Genomic DNA, 26,184 nt, shown 5'->3' on the forward strand with positions numbered 1-26,184 from the left:
GTACTTGGGGAAACAGTAACCAGTCATTCTGACAGGAATGCAGCATTCTGATGTGTGACCCTTTGGTGGGGCGAAGAGAGAGTGGTCACACACGGCTGCTCCAGGAGCATTCTGGGAGTTTTGCCTTTAGTTATTAAGCAAAATGGTGGACCCAAGGATACTGTTGTAGGGCTCTATGTTATCCCTGTGGGAATTCATTTTTATCCCTTCCGCTTTTGACTCTAGTGGCAGTTCTCTCTGGCAAATGCAAGACCTTGCTGACTCTGACGAAAGTGTCACAAAAAACTGGTAGAATATACACTGAGAGTCATCCCCAGTGACCAGAAGGGCATTTTGTCTAGAAGGGCACAGGGAGAAAAGGTGTACAGAGAACATCAGTCCTGGGTTTCGAACAGCATTAGTCTTTCACTCGTTTCTTTAAGAAAGCTTTCTGTACGTAGAATTCAGATGGTGTCCACCTGTGCCTTCCATAGAAGAAAGGAGATGAAGAGTGGGGGAAGAATAAGACTTTCCCATGGGGCAGAAGCACATTTGCTCTCTCACACAGCAGGAGGGAGGCTCTCCTCTTTTTGTGTGTGAATAGATCATAACCAGCATACGGCAAGGTTCTAATGTTAAGCTCTGAATCCCACCTATTCTTACTTGGATATCAGAGTGTGCGCTTAACTTTGGGAAGAGGACTGGTTGTTGTAGAATAGCTTTGGCCTGTAACTGTGGGCCCCTGGAGATTGTTGCCCTGTCCACTTCAATTTTGTATTTCTGTAGGCACAGGTGCTTCAGAGTGAAAGTTCGGGAGCCAGATGACCTGGGTTCGAATCCTGGACCTGCAGCTTACTAGCTGTATATTGTTGGGCAAATTACTTAATTGCTTTGTCCCCCAATGTCCTTATTTATAAAATCAGGACAATAATAGTTGCCTACCTAGTGGATTGATGTGAAAATTAAATTAGTTAATTGATGTTAAGCACCTAGAACAGTGTTTAATAAATATTACCTATTACTGGATTGTCCTCAACAAATAATAGCCGAGGAAAGAATGGTATTGAGATGAGAACCATGGAGCTATCGTTGTAATAATGTCTGCTGAGGGCTTCACACCAACAAACTATATGGCAAGGAGAAAAAAAAGTCATTCTCTTGCTTTCCTTTTCAAAGCATATTAACCTTTACCCCTCAATCTATTTCTCTTTGGGAGAGGAAACCAACCAAAGGATGAATGAAATCTCTCTGGGACACACATTTACTGGTCACCATGGGTAAAAATCTTTCTCCTAAAGTCAGGGATTGCTGAGCAGGCCTTCCTTAGGACACCCTCCAAAGGCCAGTCACTGCCGGCTTCCTATCCTGGGGGATGAAATGAATAATCTCAGGATGGCACTGTTATGAGAAGAAAGACAATATGCACTTTTGTTAAGCCTTCCTAAATAACAGGATGGGCTTGGCTATCTCACCCAACTTTGGGGCAAGCTTTTAAATTCCATTAGCCAACCTCTCACCATGTCCTCAAGTCCTGTTAGACCAAGATTTGAGCAATCAGCCCACTTCTCAGACTCTGTCTCTTAACAGGCTAGTCGTAAGAGCTTTAAGCACAGAGATCTTGTCTCCACTTCCATTTGTGACCTCACTGCCCCCTCCCTTGCTTGACTCCATAGCCCCCACTAGGACAGACACTTAAGTGTTCAACCTGTCACAGCAGTGCTATGAGGCAGATGGGGGCTACTGGGGCCCAAGGCAGTGAGACGGACTTGTTCAAGGTCGGAGAGGTAGCCACTCACAGCCAGAAATAGCACTCGGGGCTCCTGACTTCAAGTCTCCTGCTCATTACTCTAGACCATGCCACTTCCCTCTGACTGGTAAGTGCATCTTCATCATACCACGCAACCTAATCAGGCACCTAAATTGAGCTGATGCAAATGTAAATATGGTTTCTCGAAACACTCTAGCGGTAATGTTCCATTCTCTCCTTGCTACAAATCAAAGTAATGAGCAGTCTGGTTTTTTATTATTTCTTTTTGTATTAAAGCTTTAATAGAGAGATAATCATGGGATTGGAAAAAATCCAAGCCAGGATGATGAAACGCTTGAAACTCGGAAAGAATAAATTAAAATTAAGAGAGAAAAGTTAGAAATCATACAGAACAATGAGCATAATATGGTGGTTGGGAGAGAAGCAAAGCTAGGTATAATTCCAAATTGTTGATCTTTGTCATTTTTACCCCCATTTCTGTCTGCTTCTCTTTTAGAAAGGAAGGGTCTGGTGATACATTAGAAGCCTTTTGGGAGGAAAACAAACAAAAATGAAATTAAATACGTGTCTTCCTTGACAAAAAAGGATGTTATGTTTTGATTGTATTCTGGGCAGATTTTGAGAACCAAAGGAGGACAAAACTGAAAAACAAGAGAGTGGAGTGATACCCAAAGGTGGGTAACACTGAGGCAGGAATGTGTTTTAGCAGGTGCCTCTGGAAGCATCCAATAGGGCAAGCAGGGATCGAATCAGATGATGTGGTGAATGAGGGCAGTTAGGGCAAAAGGGCCTTTCAGCAGGCATCTCAGCAATAACCCTAAGAAAAGACAATCTTTGTGCAACTCATCAGGATGAAAGATAAGATCTGGAAACAGCTTACATATGAGGGAAGGGAGAAACAGGACCACCAAATACTTGGTCCATACCTATCCGAGTGGCTGGTGCACCAGCAGCAGCAGCTTGCCTTGAGAGCTTGTACACATTACAGGACCCTAGGGTCTCACCCAAGACCCCCAGAATCACAATCTGCATTTTAACAAGAGCCCCAGAGGAACAGTATGACAAGAAAGCTCGAGAAGTACCACAGTTGATGACACTAAGTGCTTGGGAGGTAGAGAGGAGAACAGGATTGACCAGGGTAGAGAAGGACAGAAGGCAGCATCCCCCATGATGCATTGGAGGGAGTGGGAATATTTACAGGGGATGTTACCAATGACATAGAATAGTAGTCAAGGGAAGTGAAATTTAGGAATTAATAGCGCCAAGGCACATGAACGCATAAAAATAGATCCAGCAGCTGGGAGAAAAGTTTAAAAGCAGAAAAGCCTGGAGGGCCTAGAACCAGCTTGTGGGTGCCTCCCGGGAGATGGAGAGGTGAGGAATGGAGAGCAGCTGTGGAAGCAATCACACAGGAAGAGCTCCAGAGCTGATTTAGCATCCAGACCACGTCTTGCGGACTAACAGATACTGATTTGGATAAACAGCGAACCCTGGGAGAGGCACCATCTCCAATTAAGAGATCACAATCCACATAAATAAACGGCAACCAAAGGCAACCTGAGTCTGCCCGGGTAAATCGCAGTGATTTCCTAGGCGGGCAGTACAGTGGCCGAGGTAGCGAAAGGCTGTGTTATCATGCAGCTGCAGGGCGCCACACGGGAGGCCCTGGTTCTCAGGGGGGTGGCACAGGCAGGAGGAAGGTGAGCTCTTCTGGAGGAATGGCTTCACCCAAGTGAACCGGTTGATCTCTGAACTTCTCACTGGATCTATATTTTGACAACGAGGAAGTTTGTGGGGATGGAAGGAGGGAAGTGAATGGTGTACAAACTAGAAAAAAACGAATTAGAGCAAAATCAGAGGCAAGGTGGCGATGGTGAGCCTGCAGTTCTGGTCACAGGCACTATTTCTCCATCCACAGGTGAGGAGGTAGGAGAGGGATGGAACAACACATTGAGAATTTACTTTGATCATGAGTTTGGTGCTGGCTAAATACATTTAGCACCTCTGACACAGAGTATCTAATCTAGGCTAGGGACCCAGCATAAGATCTTCACCCAAGGAATTTCATTCCAGAAATGTCTGGAAGGCCCTTGAATGGGGCCCTGCCTAGCCTCATCCTTATGCCAAATCTATCTCCATCTCTGACATGGAAACACATCACACAATGCTACAGACCCATATGAAGCTTCTCATCGTGTAAAAATAACTGAATGAGAAAGTGTTCTGTTCTCTTGGAGCAAGAAGAAATAGCACATAAACAACAATTGCTACATAAGAGCATAAGCAGAGCAATATTCATTCAGTCAGCATTTCTGAGGGCCAACTCTGTGCTTACGCTTCGACAAGATTCTGATAATAACGCATGAACAAGGAAGACACAGTTCTTGATCTGATGGAACTTACAGATAAGTACATTTGGAGATGTCTGCACAGAAAGGTCAAAGAAAGCTGGAAGCAAAGGGAAAGCATAGACCAAACTCGGACGGATGAGTGGAAAGTGTCCAGGTGGAGATCTGGGGAATGGGATGGTAACCACAGGAGCAGTAGAATCAAAAACATGGGACTACATGGTGTGGTTTAGAAACTGAGCAGCCACGCCCCTTGCATTTAATATAAATGTCAGGAAACATGTGACTGAGTCCCTCCTTCACCTGCTCTGTCCCACTGTGTCATTTCTGCCAGACCTTGTCCCTGCAAAATGCCAGAAGGGCCCCTTAGACACTGATTTCTGCCAGGGTACAATTTCAAAACACTCGCACCTGGAGGGCCATGTCATTTTCCTATGTTAGAGATGAGTAAAAGGAAGTAAAAGTAATTGTGTGTCTGGAGAAGGTAGAGCCAAAGGCAGTTCCTTCTGTTTCTACCTGGGAAAAATGGGATGTGAGTGTTCACCTAGTGAGAAAATGGTGAGCTGTGCTGGTAGGCCCAAGAAAGCCACTGGTTCATCTGAAAATCCAGCATCATTTATGCTTAAAAATCAGATACAGGGTAGACTTACCATACTGTGTATCTGCTCACTTGGTCCTCTTACAAGTATTTATGGAGAGTCTCCTCTGTGCCATGATTCTAGGCACTATGGCAAGCTACAAAAGAGAAAAAACAGGGTTCTGCTGATGGAAGTCCTGTTTGAGTGACAGTCCACACACCTGAAAACACCTCGGACTATAGCATCTCAAACACTGGAGAGAAGACATCTGGTACCTTCTCCATGACTGATGGACAGCTTTGGCCCATGGATGCCACATCAGAATGAATTCTCAGGATGCCAGTCCCAGATTCCCCCAGGACAAAATGACTCTTGCCTCAAATTTTCTTATGTCCTTGGGGGTGATATCCAGGTTGTCCACCCTGGCTTGAAACAGGATTACAAAGATGGTCTGTGAAAAGAAAATGTAAAAATACAAATGTGCAAGAAATGGAGGGAAAATCCAGGATGGCCAAGGGGAGGAAAACAAGATCAGTTTTGTTTTCAGATGAGATTTAGTAGCAAGATCTTGAGTCAGTCAGGCAGAGAAAAAGAGGATTAATTTTTGCTTCCAGAAATAATTAATTTTATTCATGAATGAATTGTTACTTCGAGCCGTGTCCATGTAGAGACGAGGGAGGTAGGCTTCATCTAGAAACCATCATGACACGGATGCAGGCAGACGGGGACACTGGCTAGTCATGTGGTCTTTTCCTTTTCCTTTTTTCTCCTCAAGAGAAGAGCTTTTTCTGGGTCAGGGATTCTCATTTTTTTTCTTTATTCCGCTTCTGCCACATTTATCCCACCTTGGGGCTTCCCACATCTCCCACAAGAAAATTATTTCAGTCCGTGTTGCTTAGAACAGTGAGTGGCACGTGGCGGGACATCTCTTCATTCAGCATATATTTATGGAGCACGTGAGTGTGCTGGCCTGGCCACAAGTGCTGGGGGCACACTGGGGAAAGAGACATGGTCCACGCCTCATGGGGCTCTGCCCTCCAGGTTGACTCCCAGGAGCAGGTGGTTGGAGGTGGGGAGGTCTGTGAAGCGGTACGGGGGCCGCCTGGGGAGTTCGGTTCCCATACCGATCATCCATCTCCTCCTCCAAGACAGAAGCAGGTGAGCGTACTCATAAGGCGCTGGGGGCAAGGAGAACACATTTATTGCCATCAAGCTGGGCGAAAGGTGAAGGTTTGGACCTGAGTCACAGAAAGAAAGTCCCCACAATCCATCTGACTCAATTTAGAGACAACAGGAGCCCACGGGTGCGCCCAACTGATTGGCACAATCCTAAGTGAAGCCTCTAGAGAAGACACCGCTCGATGCTGGGGTTGGGCCAGGCAGGTGGCCTCAGGTGGAGCTCTGCAAGGGCTAACTTTGAGGAGGGGGAGACTCTCAGAGGGACAGTCCCCTGGAGGGCACGGGTGTCTGAGAGAGAAAAACTTTTAGTGAGCAGGGATCTCAGTGCCTTGACCACACAGTACTGAGCAGGGACCACAAGAGAGCCGGCTCATACCAACCTCCCCAATTTCCCCCATGGGACCAAGGGAGTAGGGGGCAAAGAAAAGAGGTTGTTCTGAGAGGGCAGATACATTGCCAAAATTTCTCTTTAACTTGGGAAAGAAAGCAAAATATTCCCTCTACTATGAAATATTAGTAACATTAATAAGTAATAACTCTATATCAAGTGTTCATTACATGCCCCACATTTTACTAATATGTATCATATATAAATGATTGATATATGTATTGTATACACACACACACATACTACAGTTATCGTAATGAGAAACCCACCAGGGAGATGCTCTCTGTATATATATATGACAGATGAAGACACTGAGTTTTAGAGGATGTATACATCTGGTAAGAGGAAGAGCCAGCATTCAACCCATACAATAGATGATCTGACTATTAAATGCTTATTGAATCAAATACATAATTTGAGCCTGGGATTCTTTTTTTTTTTTTTTTAAGATTTTATTTATTTCTTTGACAGAGACAGAGTGAGAGAGGGAACACAAGCAGGGGGAGTAGGAGAGGGAGAAGCAGGCTTCCTGCCAAGCAGGGAGCCCAATGCGGGGCTCTATCCCAGGACGCTGGGATCAGGACCTGAGCTGAAGGCAGATGTTAACGACTGAGCCACCCAGGCACCCCAAGCCTGGGATTCTTAACCAGCCTCCAGTTGTAGCCACCTGTGCTCTCTGCCCCTCCTGCTCATCCTTATGGCATTCCAGCAGGTCTTTGGGACTCAGAAGGGCCTCAGGGGGGCTCAGCAGGGCTCATCTCACTCAGAGATCCTATAGTCCTCTGTTTCCACCATTCTCCATCTGCGCTTGGGCTCTGAGTAACCCTTAGTGGGAGGAAGCTACAGATGAATCTTCCTGAAACAATTCACCTGCAGCAAATTCTGTATGTGTCGGCTTTACACTGCTGGTATATTTCTATAAGGGTGCAGTGTAAATTAAATTTCTGTAAATCGAATCCCCTACTAGAGGAACACTTAATGCCATTCCAAAATGCAGTATCTTATATTTTGCCTGGCAATGGCTTATAAAAATTCAGTGTTAAGTAAATTTGTAGCTCCTGACTTTAGGATCGGGTAGCTACTGATTTATAAGCACACATATCCACTTGGAAATATCTTCTGTTTCAAGGGATATTTTCATAAAGCCAGAAAAACCCTTTGGTGATGCAAATAACCTCTGCTTATTAGAGGATGCTTTGTAAATTTGCAGTTCCATACAGTGACATGAGTGGCATATGCTTTGGATCACTCTGCCTTCCCTTTGCGTCCACAGCACACCATGGGATGAGATGGAAGAGTAAAAGAGACCTGGAGGCTGGGGCTCCCCAGCCAGTCGTGGGATTTGCAGGTGTACGTATGGGCAGATCAGGGCTGTTACACGTGGGACATGGTTTGGGGAAGATAGAGGAGTCTTTCCCCTCTGCACCTGTTTAATGCTCCCTGGATCTGCCTCTGTACCAGGCTCCTCCCTGAGCCCAGAAATATGCCTCTTTCTCCCTCCCACTGCAAAGAACAAACAAGCTCTGAAGTCATGATGAGTCAGGGTGAGCAAAAAGTCTCACTGGCCAGACAGGAGGCCCTGGTGGGAGAAAAACGAGGTAGCCAGAACCAGCACCACACCAAGCCCTTCATTATCAGCCCCAGTGCCTGGGAGAATTCTCATTGTCCTTGTGTGCAGGAGAGCCTGTGCCTTACATGGGGACAGGCTAGTGACGGAGGAGGGACAGGAAGGAAGACTCTTTGGAGACTGAGTTCTCCTGGATCCACAGGAAACTGTAAACACCCTCGTGTGATGATCCCTCAACATGGTTGGTTTCCTAGTACCAGGGTCAGCTGTATGTAACACAGTAAGCCAGCCTTCACTTGGCTGGTTCTGCCTACGTTCTAAGCTGTGAGTCTGGTAAAGATGGAGAGGAAAGGAGGCTGTGCTCGTCCCTGAATGTCAGCCTCCATCTTCTGGGAACTCATGCTCAAATGGAACTTGATAGAAGAAACATGGCTGTTGGGGTACCTGGGTGGCTCAGTCGGTTGAGCGTCTGACTCTTGGTTTTGGCTCAGGTCATGATCTCAGGGTTGTGAGATCGAGCCCCACATTGGGCTCCACGCTGAGCATGGAGTCTGTTAGAGACTCTCTCCCTCTTCCTCTGCCCCTCTCTCCCTGCACTCTCTCTCGGTCTCTAAAATAAATAAATAAATAAATAAATAAATAAATAAATAAATAAATAAATTTTTTTGAAAGGAAGAGGAAACATGGCTGTAGAGCTGATAATACATGTTTTGCTTTCTGTTTCCACTAAGGGCAGTGTCCATGTTGGTGCCTGTAGGTCAGGAGGCTAAATCTGGGAGCCACAGATTTCGTGGTCGGCCTGGGACACGAGGCCAAAGCTGCCAGGGCAGTGACTAGAGGAGGCTCGACAGCATGGGGTGGCAGAACGGTACCCAGGGATGCTCAGATGTGTGGATTAGAAGGAAACTTTAAAATCACCTGTTTCCTACCCAGTGCAGACAGCCACTCTACAAATCCCCACGAAGGTGGTCAACCAGCCTTGGCTTGAAGGCTTCCAGTCCTGCGTGTTCACTGAAGCCAATTTCCAGCCCAAAACACTAGAAAGACCTTTCTGAAACTGAATCAGTCTTTCTTCCCATAATTCCATTTGCTGGTCCTGACTGCTTTCTCTTATTTCTCGACGGTAAGTCTAAGTGCCTCTTCTTCATGACAGCTCTCTAGATACTTGGAGAGCGTTATCCTGCCTGATTCTTAGACTTGATGGCACTGTGTGGCTTCCCTCCAGAAGTTCTTCTCTCTCTCCTTCCCCTTCTCCATGTTCTCTCTCTCAAACTGTCCTTGTTTCTTTTGCCTGACTCTCCCTTTTCCATCTTTCTGCATAAGGAAAATACCAGAAATTTACTTTGTCATAAGATTTTCTTCCAATTCTGAGTCCCAGGGAGCTTGCTTGCTTGCTCATCTTTCAAAGCGCTCAAGGCTTTTGCCACGGATTAGGATTAGTTCAACATTCTGGACTTTTCTCAGATCCAGCATTTTCCTCCCTGCAGACTTCTTTCACTTCTCACATTCTAGGCAGTTCTAGAAGGTTAGTGATGGTGGTTCTAGGTCACAGGCATGCCTCAGAAGATGTGTGACTTTGCTCTGGAATGGAAGCACCATTGCTTCAAGAAAAGCTGGAAATATGTGCTAGGCTTATGGTGGGAGAATACAGGTTTTTCATGCAAGTTAAATGTAGGGGGAAAAAAATCCTAACTTTTTCCTCAGCTTTTCAAGGCAATGGATCCACCTCCCATTTGATTTGATTTGGGGCACCTAGATTTAGTTTCTGTGGTAAAATCATAGCCAGAACTGCACTCATTATGTTTCCTACTATACCTAGGTCCTGTATTCTTTGCTGTGCTTCCTGGCATGGGAATGGAACAGCCACCAGACCACTAACTCCTGCCTCTTCCCCATCCCCCTTCCCCCATTTGAGTTGTGTGGCTTCCATCTCAGAGCTGTCTTTCAAAGACAGCCTCTTCTCTCGTCTCCTGGCTTCACTGTTTACCACTTATACTTTTCTCTCTTCTCCAGTCCAACCTGCCTGAGGTCCTCTGCAGGTCCCTCTGTGCCCAAAGGATAAAACCTGAATGCATTTTCTTGGCATGAATGTCCCTTCCAAATCCATCCATTCACTATTTCAACAAATATCCAATGAACACGGACCCTGTGCTGCTGACTATGCCCCACCATTTATTCCTGCTACCCTTTGTTCCAGTCTCACTAAACATCTCCAGGGTCACCCAGATACCAGAAGGCTCCTTTAGGTCCCATGTGTCTTCACATGTCCCATTCCCACTTCCTGCATAGCTCCTTCCATTTTCTCTGCCAGCTGAGCTCCTACTTACCTTTCAAACCCACTTAGATATCAACTCCCTCTGAAGTCTTTGGCTCCTGCAAGAGAGTTGGTTATTTCTACTTATGGTTCCCCATCACTATGTTCATATTTCTTTTTTTTTTTTAAAGATTTTATTTATTTATTTGAGAGAGAGAATGAGATAGAGAGAGAGAGCCTGAGAGGAGGGAGGGTCAGAGGCAGAAGCAGACTCCCTGCCGATCAGGGAGCCCAATGCGGGACTCGATCCCGGGACTCCAGGATCATGACCTGGGCCGAAGGCAGTCGCCTAACCAACTGAGCCACCCAGGCGCCCCAATGTTCATATTTCTGCTGTAGAATTTATTTTGTGTATTTATTTACGTACCTGTCTTTATTTGTTCTCCTCTTGGCTCTGACCTCCTTCAGGCAAAGAACATGTTTTATTTCATTTTTTTATCTCCAGTTCCCAGTACCATGTCTGCCACATGTTAAGGATATAATAAGAGAATGAAACCCCTCCATATGAGTAAGATGCTCTGGGACTGAATTAGATGGAAGGAGAAAACAAGTGGTTGAGGCTCCAGGCTCTAGAATCATACTGTGAAGGTTTAAATTGCAGTTCTGCTACTTCTAGCTGTGGGAACTTGTATAAGTTGTTTTGCATCTGAGCTTCAGTTTTCTCATCAGTAAGATGGGTAGAATAATAGGACTTTCTTTATGAGTATTATTTGGCAATAACTAAAATCCTAATTTGGCTTATTTCAAGATAAGTGCATTATTCTTTTTATGAGGGGGTCTCCTGAGAATAAATATGGAACACAATAGAGTGGGAAATCTTGAGAAGAGGGAAGAAGAGAAAATGAAGAGAGTTTAATTGAGAAAGAGGAAAGAAAGCAGGAGAAGTCCTACTCTATCAAATTTTTTCTACTGCAATCTCCATAAATTAATCAAATTTATCACTTAAAATCCACATTCTGTTCTCCCTAACTATAGCCTGAGTTCATCTATTCATTGATTTTATAGTTATAGATAGTTCAAAGTAAATCCTTCACAGTGACAGGAGCTTTTCCCTTAGCACAGGACTCACACACTACTATCCTACAGCATAAAAATCAAGGACTCAAAACTAACACCATTTCCATCTAGACTCAGAAGGCAAGAAAAAGAGACCCCATATGAGAATGTTACTGAGCTGAGGAGAAATGGGAGCATGGATGCTTGACTACATAGACAATAAAATCAGGTAATTGAAAGAGACCCTTATCAAGATAGGCAATAAAATCAAGAGTGAAGATTATTTTGCCAGGCTGCGGTAGGAGATTGACGCGATCGAGGTATTAGAGTGGGCTAACTGCTAGAATAAACAGTCCCCAAATCTCAGTGACTTCGTACAAGTTTATTTAATTATTTACTTATTGCTCATGTCTGGTGCTATTTATGAGATAGTTAAAAGGAGATTGCTTCATGAAATTATTCAAGACCAAGACTCTGTCCATCTGGTCACACTCTGTGATCATCCAGGGCCTCAGCATGCTCCTCTGGGTCCTGGTAAACAAGGAAAGAGAGAGTGAGCATGAAGGATAACATGGGAGGTGTCCTGGGCTGGGCCTGGGTTCACATTCCACTGGCCAGAACCCAGTCACATGACTGCATTTAAATGCAGAGGAAGCTGGGGAAATTTGTTTATCTGTGAGCCCAAGGGGAAGGTAGAAATGGCTTAAAGAACACTTTCCAAGTCTCTGCCAAGAGGGATGGAATGCAAGAAGTGCAAAGCCCCAGATTTAAGTTCAAAATGACAACTTCACCAATATAGGATATAGATGGCCTGGCTCAGCAATTAAAATAAAAACAAAAATCTAGGGTTGGAAAAAATGGGGGGTTCCGGTTGACTATGAGATTAATGTTAGCCAAGAATATTTTTGTCTTCAAAAAGAAGGAATGCTAATGTGTCAACTATACTTTAATAAAACAAGTGAAAGAGTTTAAATAAATTCACTATATAAATATTAAAACAAAAGAGATGCAATATTCAGGTGTGTTAATAAAGGAAATATATTTCATATACATGTATGAAAGATCATAAACTATCTTCACTTTTGGTTAGCTATGTGTCCTTGACTAAGATACTTAACTTATCTGAGCCTCAGCTAGCTCACCTATAAAATAGGACTAAACCCATGGTGTGTATCACTTAATTATTGCCATAATTATGGGCATAAAAATAACTCCCAAACTCATCTTAAAACAATAATAATTTTTCTCATTCATGCATCTGTAGATTGGCTGAGTTCGTGTGCTTCAGGCTACAGGTCTGCAAAGGGGGCCATTTGCTATATTCTCCAATGACGTTTATTATGGGTCTCAGGCTGAAAGAGAAGCACCTGCTGGTAGGTGGGGGAAGCAATTCTCACGGCCAGGGCAGGCAAGGCAGGAAGAAGAGTGAAAATATGCAATGCCTCTTTAGGCCCATAATTGGCACCCTGTCCCTTGTGTCCATCTTCATTTGTCCAGAGTGAAGTCAGGTGGCCAAGCCCAATATCACTGGGGGAGGGATTGAGATCCATCTGTATGAGTGACTGATACTGTGAATCCCATATCAGAAGGCATTCTTTCTGATCCAGGCAAGAATGAGGATTCCATCTACCACACTGACATTTCTAAGATTGTGGTGATGATGAAAAAATATGTAAAGCACCAGGACCGTGACTGGTAACACAGGGGCTCAGTAGAGAGACACAATGAGGATAGTTATAATGTTGATGATAATGATGTGTTCAGAAATTGTATCCTGTACTCTCCATGGCTCAGAACCCAGCTACTGAATTGTGTTTAATTTTGGTTGCCATCTTTAAAAAGAAACACATTAACAAGCTAGATTGCAAGCAGAGAAGGTTTAGCGGAAGGGCCTAGGAATCTAGAAATGATGGAAGGAACAAAAAAAAAAATTTAGTCCAAAGAAGAGTGGCTCATATAAAAAGCAAATGCACCCAAATTCCAGAAAGGCTATCTCATTGCAAAGGAATAAACTTGTCAAATAATGGAAGGAGCTGCCAGTCTGGGGGAATTCTCTTAGAGTGAAGTAGCTAATGGGAAGCCCACGGGCATTTGCCGTGGAGAAGCATGGCACAGGCTGTTAGCTTGCTGAGCAAGGACAAACACAACGGGGAGGCCCAGAGTGTTGAGCAGAGCCATTTTCTCCACAGTTGAACAGATGAGCTGTGGGGAGCAGGTTGGGAGGTCAGGGCAGAGCAGAGGTTTCTGTGCCTGGGAAAACACAGGTCTTAGCTCCCCCTTCAGTTCATTCAGGTCTCAGAGATTCACTGGCCCTTCATTCCAAGGAATGTGTTGTATTTCATGGTGGTTCTACAAACACACCACCTTCAGTGCCCTCTCTGAGCCCTGGAGCCCCAACCGGACAGTGTGAGACTCGCCAAGCGGTGACCTCATCCTCCTCCTTTAAGCTTGACTCTCCCCTCCCCATTTCTCCCAATCAGCCTTAATTAAACTGTTTGAAAGCTACAGTTTGATTTTAATTAGAGCAAAATTGGGAAGATTAGAATGAAATTGGCCAATCATTGTTTACGGGCCGTTGTTTGAGAACACAGCAGGCTGCTAAATTACCTACATGCTAGGCTTCTTGAATTCTACCAGAGAGTGGGAAGAACAGGGACACAGGGGCTTTGAGGGAAGGGCTGACCTCACCTCTGCTCTTGCTCCTCCTAGAGTTGCCGGGACCGAGATCTTATTTAACCAAAGGGTTCCCGGATTGAAGCCTTCCTGTCTTGGAATTTCTCCAAGGCCAAAGAATTTCCTGGGAAGTATGACGGAGGTGTACAGTGGTCCCTGAACTTGAGCACGGGTCGTAGACAAAGGCAGAAAATCATTCATAGCGTGGTTCAGGTTCTTGTCAAACTCTACCAGTCATCAAATGAGACTTGGGTCCCTTTTTTCAGTTTCTCTGTCTCTTCCTTTTTAACCTATAAAAGGGGAAGAGTTGAGTAATGGGATTTCCGCTTCCTCTTTCCCAAGGTTCTTTATTGTATAGGTAAAATAGTTGAGCTGGTGTGAAAATTGTGTATGAATTTAAAAAAAAAAAAAACGAAAGGAAAGCTCTACACCCATGTAAGAGATTATGGTTTTTATTATAATTTCTTTTTATAGCTCAGATTAATCATGTCTTATTCATTATAGCAGTAAAGGCTCTAATAGCTAAGTACATTACAGTAATCTGTTGTTGAGATAGAAATCTCCTGATGATGTGATATGTCTAGAAATACTGCCTTCTGTACCAGAGCCAAAGCATGATATATCCCTCAGCCCCTAAAATGTCCAGCTAAAGAATGTCAAACCATCTTGGGGTGCCTGGGGTGGCTCAGTAGGTTAAGCATCTGCCTTTGGCTCAGGTCATGATCCCTGGGTCTTGGGATCGAGCCCCACAGGGTCCCTGATTGGCGGGGAGCCTGCTTCTCCCTCTCTCTGTGTCTGCCACTCACCCAGCTTGTGCTTTCTCTCTATCTCACTGTCAAATAAATAAATAAAATCTTTAAAAAAAAAGAATGTCAAATGATCTTAGCTGACTCATTGAGGTAAATAACTCAATGGTGGATTGAGTTCTATGGTGGGAGCACTAGCCCATGATAAGAGGTATATTGGCAGAAGGATGAAGAAAAAGAAGGCTTCTTTGTGTCTGGGGCGCTTTAGGAAAATCAGTGGTGTTTACTGAGATTCCTGTGTCAAACTGGCAAATCTCAAGCTAGCTGGGGAAAGGCAGCTCTGCGAGAGAAAGGTGAGCTCTGAGAACAAAGACGTTTGCATTTATCCAGAACTGCTTGGTATGTGAGAAATTTTCCCTGGTCATTGGTTGACAGTTTACATAGACAATGTAAAGTAACAGGAAAAATGATGAGAAAACTATTTGTGTCTTTGGCTAAAGCTAATTCATCTTTTTTTTTGCTCCAAAGGTCTTAAATATTTTATTGAATGATCTGTCCTGTGTCTTCCTTCATTCTTCAGGGAAAACCAGTCATACATTTTTTTTTTTCTTACAAGTATGGTTTGTACCCAAACAACCTTTTGGAGAATGATAACTCAGTCCCTTTCAGCACAACAGTCCCTTTAAAAACTAAAGGTTGGAGGAGGGTGCTCCCCAGAAAAGGTTATTGGAAGTAGATCAGGAGGGCCAAAGTGGGGAGAAGGGCATTATTTCCTATCATGACAGTCTACTCTTTCTGCCATTGTTTGCAAAGCAGTGCTTGGAGGTGGGCATCCTAGGCTCCACGGCTGCCATAAGACTTCTCCCCAACCTCTCTGGGAGTCCCAGAACCTATTCTGAGAACTGCCACCTGAGTGAGCAGGTGAGGATTGGTTGGCTCTGCTGGAAACGGCATTGTCTCCCCATAAACCCAGCCTGGGGTCTAACTCAAGAGGAACAAACGGGCTCCTGGCACTCAGGGACACACTGACACTGGGATGGGGTGATGCCAAGCCTGCAGGGATGTCACGGCAGAGGGGTTGGGTAGGTAGGGCTGCATGCTCATGATACAGGAAATGTGACTTTCCCAATGACAGCCATTATCGGTGGCCTTGGAAAGGTGCCTGAACATGCATCCCACACAGAAATGGAAAGATAGGTCTATTGGAAAACGGGTAACAATTAATCTGGCTATTAGCCCAAGGTCTCAGCATAAGCACGTGTATTGTAGGCTGCAGTATTCATTGTTACCAGATTTCAGCCTCCTTGAAGTATAGTTTTGGTTTTGTTTTTAAGCCGTGGGTTTCTTTCTAAAATGCTCTCTCCCTTCAGCCTTCCCAGGGAGGGAGGTTTCATAGGTAATGTCTCTTCATGGGGGCTGGATCAATGTTCTCAGTTTACAAGCCAGAAAAGTGGTGCTTCAGTGCTGAGCTGCTGGAAACAGCCCCTGGGATGGAGGACCCCATCTGAGCCTTTCATCGCCAGGAGCGTGGGGCCCTGCAGGGGGCCCCGCTTGCTGGCAGAGTTCTTGCTGACCTCTTATCACTTGGAGGAACACAGTGCTGCAGTGTGGTTGGTGACATTAGAGATAGTAGCCACGACTTGGAGGCATTCTTTATTTACATCTTTCAAGTGAGGAACATCCTCAAAGACCCTCTTGCTTCAAACCCAGAGCTGGTCCCATCCCAAAGTGCTTCCGGAGCTCCTGATGCCAGAGCTTGGCATGGTGGGGTTCTACTCTCCTACTGTAGGCCCTTTCGGTTCTGGGAAAATCCCTAAATTCATGTACAACCAGAAGCATCATTTGTTGGCAATCTGGACCATGAGTGTTAAGCAGTTTGGGACAAAGATAACTCCGATCATTTCAGAATGTCAGAATGTAGAGATTTTGGATCATGCCCACCATATTCTCTGTGTTGGTTTGGACAGCGGCCATAACATATTGGTTTTACCCTCCAATCTGGATCACACCTTTCCTAAATTCTGTTTTGGTTGTTATCAATGATTGTATGGGTATGTTAACCCTTTGACAGAAGTGTGTGCTATTCACTCTAGGCGAATCTAAAGTATGACAGGAAATGGGGTAAACTTCTGTTGATTATAGCAGCTTCCTGATGTGCTGCTTGAACGCTTTTGTAGGTGGAGTCCACTTTGGAGAGTTCTGGTCACCCTTTGGCTTAACCTGTGAGCCCTGTAGTGGTCTCTGCTGTTCTAAAGGCACTTTCCACAGGGGCTTCCCTACTGTGTGAGATGTTTGCTCTCTCAGACTGCTTACTGTGTAACAAACACTGTGGGAGAAGGTTTTAAGAGAAATTGAAATGGAGATTTATTTGATGTCTTAATTGAAACAAAGATGATGGCTTAATTGAAGTAGTGTGTGTTAATATAATTGATATATAGAAAACATCCTTTTCCTAGGGAAAAAAAAAGAGCCTTGATTATTTTATTACTGGAAAAAAACCTGCTAAACAAGAAATCAGAAATGAGCATTTATTCTCTGAATAGCTCAGGATGCCTTCCAGTATTGCCTTCTGAAGTTTTCAGATGCTGGAAAGAACCAGGTTAATAAGTTCTGTAAGTACATTTTTACCACTCTCTGGCTTAACCTCCTTTCACAGATGTTTCCCCCATTATTTTGATTCAATGAAGGGCCCCAAAGGGCAGGGAAGAAACTTAGTGAAGTAGAAGAGAAAACCACTGGGCACCTCCAGAGCCTGAGCCATCCTGCTGGCAGCTGAGGCCTAGGCCTGATTCTGGGTGGACACCCCAATACAGTTCACAGAAGTGGCTTTTGTTTTTTTGTGTGTGTTGGGGGGTGTTCAAATATATTTCCCATCCTTATGTATCTATTCTTTCTCCAATGAAATTCTCTCTTCCTCTCTCTCTCTCTCCCTCACACACACACACACACACACACACACACTCTTACACTCACAAAATCGTGATTACTCTTTTGAGTTTCACAGGGTAGGTGGAGTAGCATGGTGGTAAACACTGTGGACTCTGAAACCACACATCCTGTATTTAAATCCTGACTCTGGGGCGCCTGGGTGGCTCAGTTGGTTAAGCGACTGCCTTCGGCTCAGGTCATGATCCTGGAGTCCCTGGATCGAGTCCCGTATCGGGCTCCCTGCTCGGCAGGGGGTGTGCTTCTCCCTCTGACCCTCCCCCCTCTCATGTGCTCTCTCTCTCTCAAATAAATAAATAAAATCTTTAAAAATAAATAAATAAATAAATCCTGACTCTGCCACCCACTGGGTGTTACCCACTGGGCAAATCAATTTGTGCCTTAATTTCCTCATCCGTAAAATGAGGATAAGGGGATATTTCCCCCCTTATAGTGGTATTTTGGATATTGCATTGGTTAATACTTGTAAGATGCTTGAGATGCCTGGCATATACTAAGAATTCATTAAATGTTAACCATTATTTTTTATTATTTGCTCATAAAATGCTTCCTAAGACAGTATCATTCATTTTTCTGAGTCATTTGTTATTCTGTGTCATAATTTCCTGAGCAGCCATAGGAGCTGGAATCAGGCCTTTATCTTTGATTTCTCCCATGGTACCCTGTGTATGGACTTGATTTTTAACTAGGTCTCAATTTCTCCTTCTGCAAATGGGTGTATTGAAACCACCTTAATCCAAAAAGGTTTTGCCTCAGTGTATATGTTGCACTGTGTTTTGGATACATGGTAAACTCATGTTTATATAGATAACTAAAGGAATGAAATGTTCCAGGTAATGAAATAATTTTGCTAGAAGATAGTAAACATTTAAAAATAATTAGAATACCGTAAAAGTATTCTAATTATTAAGATTAAGTGTATTAATCTCCACACTTAATCTCCACAGGGGGAAATTGTGTTCTAGAAACAGCAGTATGGTATTGACTTGGGTTTTAATCTCAGCTCTGCTACTTACTGTGTAACTTCATGCAAATGGCTTTCTTAACCTCTCTGGGTCTCACTGTTGCTATTGTCACCGCCATTATAGTTATTAATAGCACTGGGGGAGGGACAGGACACTAGCTTTTTGTTCTGGTACCAGTTGGTTCTATTGCTTTGAGCAAACCACTTACCTCTCTGTTTCATGGTTTTCTCATAACATAAGAGGAATGGAATAGACCTTCTCAACTGGTATGCATGCTGGCCCCTGCCGGTACTGCAAATGGATATAGACAGGTACGGGTTTGGACAGGTATGTCCATATATTGACCCATTTAGCCCTTGGGGCATTTGGGAAAAGTCTGGGGTAGCAGGACTTCCTGTGCTTGGTCTCCTCAGTTCTGATCCCAGTGCATTACATAGAGAATTTTCAATGTACACAATAATGTGAAAAATATTGGCAAATAGTACTAAAATGTTTATTCTAATTAGAACAGCCCAAATTTCCCTCTTGGTAGTTCTGTGACATCAGGTAAATTACTTAGCTTTCTGAGCTTCCATAGCCTCATTCATTTAAATAATAGATGCTCAAAACTCTTTTTGGTTTGGATAAAATATATGATTTTCCAAGTCTGATGTTGGACAAATAGTGATGAAGACTAAGGAAAAGTGCATGACTCCAAAATTATTGCTTCTTTTGGTGATCTTGAACATTATGAGTGTGGCAGAAATTGTCGTTAGACCTGTTGTAGGGTGTTGGGGCTGCTGATCATTAATGTAGGGTGTAAAGCACAGCAGAGTCTGAATGGGGGCTCTGTACTCACTGGACTTCAGAGTGTGGACCATGGGTTCAGAATGTGCCTCAGTGGGGAGATGAACCATGAGAGACTGTGGACTCTGAGAAAAAAAACTGAGGGTTCTAGAGGGGAGGGGGGGATGGGTTAGCCTGGTGATGGGTATTAAAGAGGGCACGTACTGAATGGAGCACTGGGTGTTATACACAAACAATGAATCATGGAACACTACATCAAAAACTAATGATGTAATGTATGGTGATTAACATAACATAATAAAATTAAAAAAAAAAAAAGAATGTGCCTCAGGGTTTGGAAGTTGTCCATGTCTGCTGAAGACAATGGAAGAGGGCCCAGACTCAGTTTACCAAAGCATAAGAAAATGCCATCTGTGCCTTGATTTATGTATAAACAATGTACAAAATCATGCCTATAAGTTACATTTTTATAAGTCAAATCTAATTTCCCCATTGATATGCATACACATTTAGGATACTTTACTTTCATTTCAGATCAATCACTAATTGGTAGTTGCTTCTATGTATTCTCATCCTGTAACATTTTTTTATCCAATCATCAATAATTTCCAAACAATTAAAGGATTAGGAGAGCTATGACATAAAATGAGTGACTATTTATTTTAAATAAATAAAATAAATGAGAGAATCTCCCAATCATTCAACAAAGGTATATTCTAACAGTATGACAAGTTAGAACTTCTAGCATTGTTCTGTTGCTGTTGAATAAGACCAAAAGAATCAATCTTGCCCTCAAAGAGTTTATATTTTACTAGGAGAGAAAGATAATTTAAAAAAGTATTATGTCGAGTAGTGGTAAGTGCTAAAAAAGATACCTAAAGCAGAGCATGGGGACAGAGAGTGAGAGAGAGGGTGCTCTTTTGGATGGAATGGTCAAGGAAAGCTTGTAGGAGGTACTGTTCGGCAGTCCTGAATGAAGGGACTGAGTACATAATTTTTTATTTATTAAATTTAATTATGTTGGGAGTCACCTCTATGGTAAAGTGATCTTTCCTTTCGATGAGGGGTTTTGACCATTGTCAGAAATTATGAAAAATGGAAGAATGCCTGCTTTTTATTTCTCCTACCAATCTAAATGATAGGAAAGAAATTCTTTATTAGTTGATGAAGTCTATGTGTGGCCTACTGCAAAGCAGGGAGGCTGGGTTTGGTGTCAGATTCAAAACATCATCACCAAGACCCATGTCAAGGAGCTTACTGCCTATGCTTTCTTCAAACAGTTTTATGGTTTCAGGTCTTAAGTTTAAGTCTTTAATTTGTTTTGAGTTGATCTTTGTGTATGGTGGAAGATAGGGGTCCAGTTTAATTCTTTTGCATGTGGTTCTTCAGTTTTCCCATTACCATTTATTGAAGAGACTGTCCTTTCCCCATTGTATATTTTTGGCGCATTTGTCACAAATGAATTGACCATATATGTGTGAGTTTGTTTCTGGGTTCTCTGTTCTGTTCCACTATCAATGTGTCTGATTTTGTTTTTGCTTTTGTTTTGTTTTTGTTTTTAGTTTCAGAGGTAGAATTTAGTGATTTATCGGTTGCATATAATACCCAGTACTCGTTACATCAAGTACCCTCCTTATTGCCCATCACCCAGTTACCCCATACCCCTACCCACCTCCCCTCCAGCAACCCTCAGTTTGTTTCCTATAAAGAGTCTCTTATGATTTGTCTCCCTCTCTGTTTTCATCTTATTTTATTTTTCCTTCCCTTCCCCTATGTTCATTTGTTTTTGTTTCTTAAATTCCACATATGAGTGAAATCATATGGTATTTGCTCTGACTTATTTCGCTTAGCATATATGTCAATGTGTTTTTAATTCCAATACCATACTGTTTTGGCTACTATAGCTTTGTAATGCAGTTTGAAATTAGGAAGTGTGATGACTCCAGCCTTGTTCTTTTTTCTCAAGATTGCTTTGGCTATTTGGGGTCTTTTTGGTTCCATACACATTTTTGGATTGTTTTTTCTATTTTATGGAAAATGCCATTGGAAATTTAATAGGGATTGCAATGAATCTGTAGATTGCTTTGAATAGCATGGACATTTTAACAATATTGATTCTTCCAATCCATGATCATAGACTATCTTTCAATTTATTTTGTGTTTTCTTCAATTTCTTTCATCAATGTATCATATAGTTTTCAGTGTACAGACCTTTCACACTCTTGGTTAAATTTATTTCTTGGTATTTAATTCCTTTTGTTGCTATTTTAAATGGGATTATTTCCTTTTTTAAATTATGTTATGTTAGTCACCATTTCCTTAATTTCTCTTTCTGGTTTTTTAATTAGTTTATAGAAATGCAATTGATTTTTGTATATTGATTTTGTGTCTTGCAACTTTGCTGGATTTGTTTATTCTAACAGGTTTTTTTTGGTGGAGTCTTTAGGGTTTTCTATATATAATACCATGTCATCTGCAAATTGACAGTTTTACTTCTTTCTTTCTGAGTTGGATGCTTATTAATTCTTTTTCTTGACTAATCACTCTGGCTAGGACTGCCAGTACTATGTTGAATAAAATTGGCAGGAGTGGGCAACCTTGTCTTGATCCAATCTTAGAGAAAAAGCTTTCAGCTTTTCACCATTGAGTATAATGTTAGCTGTGGGCTTGTCATATAGGATATGTATTATGTTGAGGTATGTACCCTCTCTATATTTTTTATTGAGAGGTTTTATCACAAATGGATGTTGAATTTTGTCAAATGCTTTTCCTGCATCTATTGAGATGATCATATGATTTTTATTCTTAGTTTTATTAGTGTGGTGTATCACATTGATTGATTTGCAAATGTTGAACCATCCTTTCATTCCTGGAATAAATCCGACTTGATTATGGTGTATAATTCTTTTTCTGTACTGTTAAATTCAGTTCGCTAATATTTTGTTGGGGATTTTTGCATATGTCTTTATGCAAATTCTATCCTAAACCCCACTGCAGCATGGTTTTGGTCTGGTTTTGGTATCAGGGTAATGTTGGCCTTGGAAGTTTTTCCTCCTCTTCTGTTTTTTTGGAAGAGTTTGGAAAACATTGGTAAGAATTCTTTAAATGTCTGGTAGAATTCACCAGTGAAAGCCATCTGATTCTGGACTTTTGTTTGTTAGGAGGTTTTTTATTAATGATTCAATCTTCTTTCTAGTAATTGGTCTGTTCAGATTTTCTATTTATTCATGATTCAGTCTTGGTAGGTTTTGTTTCTAGGAATTTATCCATTTCTCATAGTTTGTTCAATTTATTGGGTATAATTGTTCGTTGTAGTCTCTTGATCCTTTGTATTTGGGTGATATCAGTTGTAATGTTTCCTCTTTCATTGCCAGTTTTATTTATTTGAGTCTTCTTTCCTTTTTTGTTGGTTAGTCTAGCTAATGATTTGTCTATTTTAAAAATCTTTTCCAAAAACCAGCTTTTATTTTCATTGATCTCTTCTATTGTCATTTTAGTCTCTATGCTATTCATTTCCACTCTGATCTTTGCTGTTATCTTCTTTCTACTAACTTTGGGCTTAATTCCTTAGTTCCTTGAGGTATGAATTAGGTTGTTATTTAAGATCTTTATTTTTTCTTTGTGTAGGCATTTATCACTACAAACATCCCACTTAGGACTACTTTTGCTGCGTCCCATAAGTTTTGGTATTTGTATTTCCATTTCCATTTGTCTCAAGATACTTTTTAATTTCTCCTTTGACCTATTGGTTGTTCAGGGGCATGTTGTTTAATCTTCATGTATTTGTGAATTTTCCACTTCTCGTAATTTCTAGTTTCATACAATTGTGGCTGAAAAGGATGCATGATATGATTTCAGTCTTCTTAAATTTATTAAAATTTGTTTTGTGACCTAACATGTGATCTACCCTGAAGAATGTTCCATGTGTGCTGGAGAAGAATGTGTTTTCTGCTGCTGTTGAATGGAATGTTCTGCAAATATCTGTTATGTCCATCTGGTTTAATATGTAGTTTAAGACCAATGTTCCCTTGTTGATTTTCTGTCTGGATGGTCTCGCCCTTGTTTTAAGTGAGGTATTGAAGTCTCCTCCTATTGTTGAACTGCTGTCTATTTCTCCTTTCAGATCTGTTAATATTTGCTTGATATGTTTAGGTGCTCTTACGTTGGGTGCATATTTACAAATGTTGTATCTTCTTGATGAATTGATTCCTTTGTCATTTATAATGCCCTTCTTTGTCTCTTGTTACAGTCTGGCTTAAAGTCTACTTTAACTGATATAAATATAGCTACCCCAGATTTCTTTGGGTTTCCATTTGCATGGAATATCTTTTTCCATCCCTTCATTTTCAGTATAGGTGTCCTTAATGCTGAAGGGAGTCTCTTGTAGGCAGCATATAGTTGGGTCTTTAAAAAAAAATCTATTAAACCACCCTGTGTCTTTTGATTGGCCATTTGGCCAATTAGACGTGAGATCAAGCAATTGTTTTTCATGCTGCAGTGGGATTTGGGGTAGAAAACAGTTTGACAAATACCCTATACTTTAATTAAAGTTTAACATTTCCTGTACAAAGGAAATAAATGATAATATGTTATTATGAACTTGCCTGCTTAGATAAATAAAGCCACACAACAGGAATCTTAAAAGACTTTGTTGGAACCTTGAATTATCGGTCGTCTCTTTTCTTTTGTTTCCCTGGTAATATTTGGCACATGCCCCTCCTCTCTGTCAGTCCCTAGAGTTAGATGGGAGAATTTTATAGCTTTAAATTGGGCATGGACTTTTATTCACTTATTTTGGAATTCTTTTATTTTTCTACAGCCCTATAATTTGTAGTCCATGGATTTGGGGAGAAAGACCAAGCTTTAGCACTGTCATGAAGAGCAGAGTTGGGATGGGTGAGAAGGTTGATAAGACTTTGAATTTGGTTGTTCCCTAAGGCAGTGGAGCTGGTCCTTACGAGTATAATGTGAAAGGCCATGGAAGAGTCCTTTCTTACTAACGGATGTGATCCTTTAAATTTCATCCCAGGACAGATTCCTCTTAGAAAAGTGTCCCCTTTAGTGCGCCTGGGTGGCTCAGTTGGTTAAGCGACTGCCTTCGGCTCAGGTCATGATCCTGGAGTCCCGGGATCGAGTCCCGCATCGGGCTCCCTGCTCAGCAGGGAGTCTGCTTCTCCCTCTGACCCTCCCCCCTCATGCTCTCTCTCTCAAATAAATAAATAAAATCTTTAAAAAAAAAAAAAGAAAAAAAAGAAAAGTGTCCCCTTTAAAATACAGACATTTCAGTAAGGAGCAAAGCACGAAGATTAAAAGTGTAGATGAGACTGGAAAGGAATTTTGCCATCTTGTATTATAGGGCTTCTCAAAAGGTGGGTCCTCTTAGGTGTTTTCAGGATGTCCATGTTGACATCTGCATTAATGGTGTGAAAACAAATCATCCTAATTTGAATAAAGGAAGTCTCACCAAATGAACCAGTAGTCACGTATTCTTTATCATTATATACTTGCACCTACACACACACACACACACACACACGTATGCATGCATGCTAGATTCATATAAGAATGTCCTTGAAGCAGTCAAGTTTACTAATTTTATTGGATCTTGACCCTTGAATACATGTCTTTTTAATATTTTGTATGATGAAATGGAAAATACACCTAAAGCACATCTGAGGGTACTGAAGAATGATGATTGTCTCAAGGAAAAATGCTTTTGTGATTGAATTGTGAACTGAACTAGCTGCTTTTTCATTGGAACTGAATTTTTCTTGAAAGAAGAACCAACAGACAAACTGTTGTTATTTAGACTTTAATGTCTGGTAAACATTTTCTCAAAAAAAAAAAATAGGGAATAAAGTAAACCTACCTCTTCAAGGAAAACAACTAACAGTATTTGTTGCCAGTGATAAAATTTAAGCTTTCAAATGAAAATTAGAGTTTTGGAAAACTCATATTTGTCATTATGAGATTGGTAGCAGTTCCAATATTTAACAACTTTACTCATGAGATTTGTGGTGATATTAACAAATATGGCCTTTTTATATTATATGATGAAAAGTGTCACAATGTGGAAGATCTGAATAATTCAGTGATCCCATATTTTTTAGATGACCAATGCATGATGTTCCAAAATCATGAAGGGTAAAAGGATACATTCAAAGTACAGTATAGAAAGCTGGATTTTGATGTAACAGAGTTATAAAAAGTGCATTGATATGGTTTCAGATTCCAGGCTGTAACAAACCTTTAAGGAATGGCATTTGTTGAGTGAACAACAAATATCCACAAAGAAGAATATCCATAATTTTCACAACAGATTGAATGCAGAAGCAAATATGAGAATGCAGCTCTCTTCTGCTAAGCCAAATATTAAAGAGACTTGCAAAAATGCAAAGTAATACCACTCTTCTTGCTAAATTGGTTTTGTTTCAGGACATATGGTTTTTGTAATAAAAATATGCTATTTATATTATATGTAATAGATTTACTGCTGTGATATTTAAATAAAATAATATATTTAAATTTTCTCAGTTTTATTTTTTAAAGTGGTAATCATCAATAGCTATAAGCCACATAAATATGGGGGTACAGTCATTTTTTTGAGTGTGAAGGGGTCCTGAGACCAAAAAGTTTGAGAACTGTTGTTGTAGACCAAACTCCTGACTTTACAAATGGGTACCTGAAGCCATGATAGCTGATGTGATTCATCCACTGAGGGACAACTGTAACTAGATCATATCTCTGCAGACCACTGTTCTCATGTTTTCATTGTTGGCATATTTTTCCCCATACTACACTATACTACACGACTACCTTCATACGAATAAGCCGATTAGCTACTCTCCAGTAAGAAAGCCAGATGGGAGTAGGTTCCGATGGAGGTCAGCCGAGGTAGGTCTTTCTCACAGCCTGGGAATGGGAGGCTGGGTGGAGGCCAGCAGGCCTCTT

The 26,184-nt window shown here is 41.8% G+C and overlaps 1 protein-coding gene across 1 annotated transcript in view; it reads left to right on the plus strand.

Moving 5' to 3' along the window:
* The window catches only part of BRINP2 (BMP/retinoic acid inducible neural specific 2), a 105,015-nt gene that overhangs the window by 56,489 nt on the left and 22,342 nt on the right, over positions 1–26,184 (plus strand). The gene's annotated exons all lie outside the window — the stretch shown is intronic.

Source organism: Leptonychotes weddellii, chromosome 6, assembly GCF_054177405.1.
Source record: "Leptonychotes weddellii isolate Sample4059 chromosome 6, ASM5417740v2, whole genome shotgun sequence".
Classification (NCBI taxonomy): Eukaryota; Metazoa; Chordata; class Mammalia; order Carnivora; family Phocidae; genus Leptonychotes; species Leptonychotes weddellii.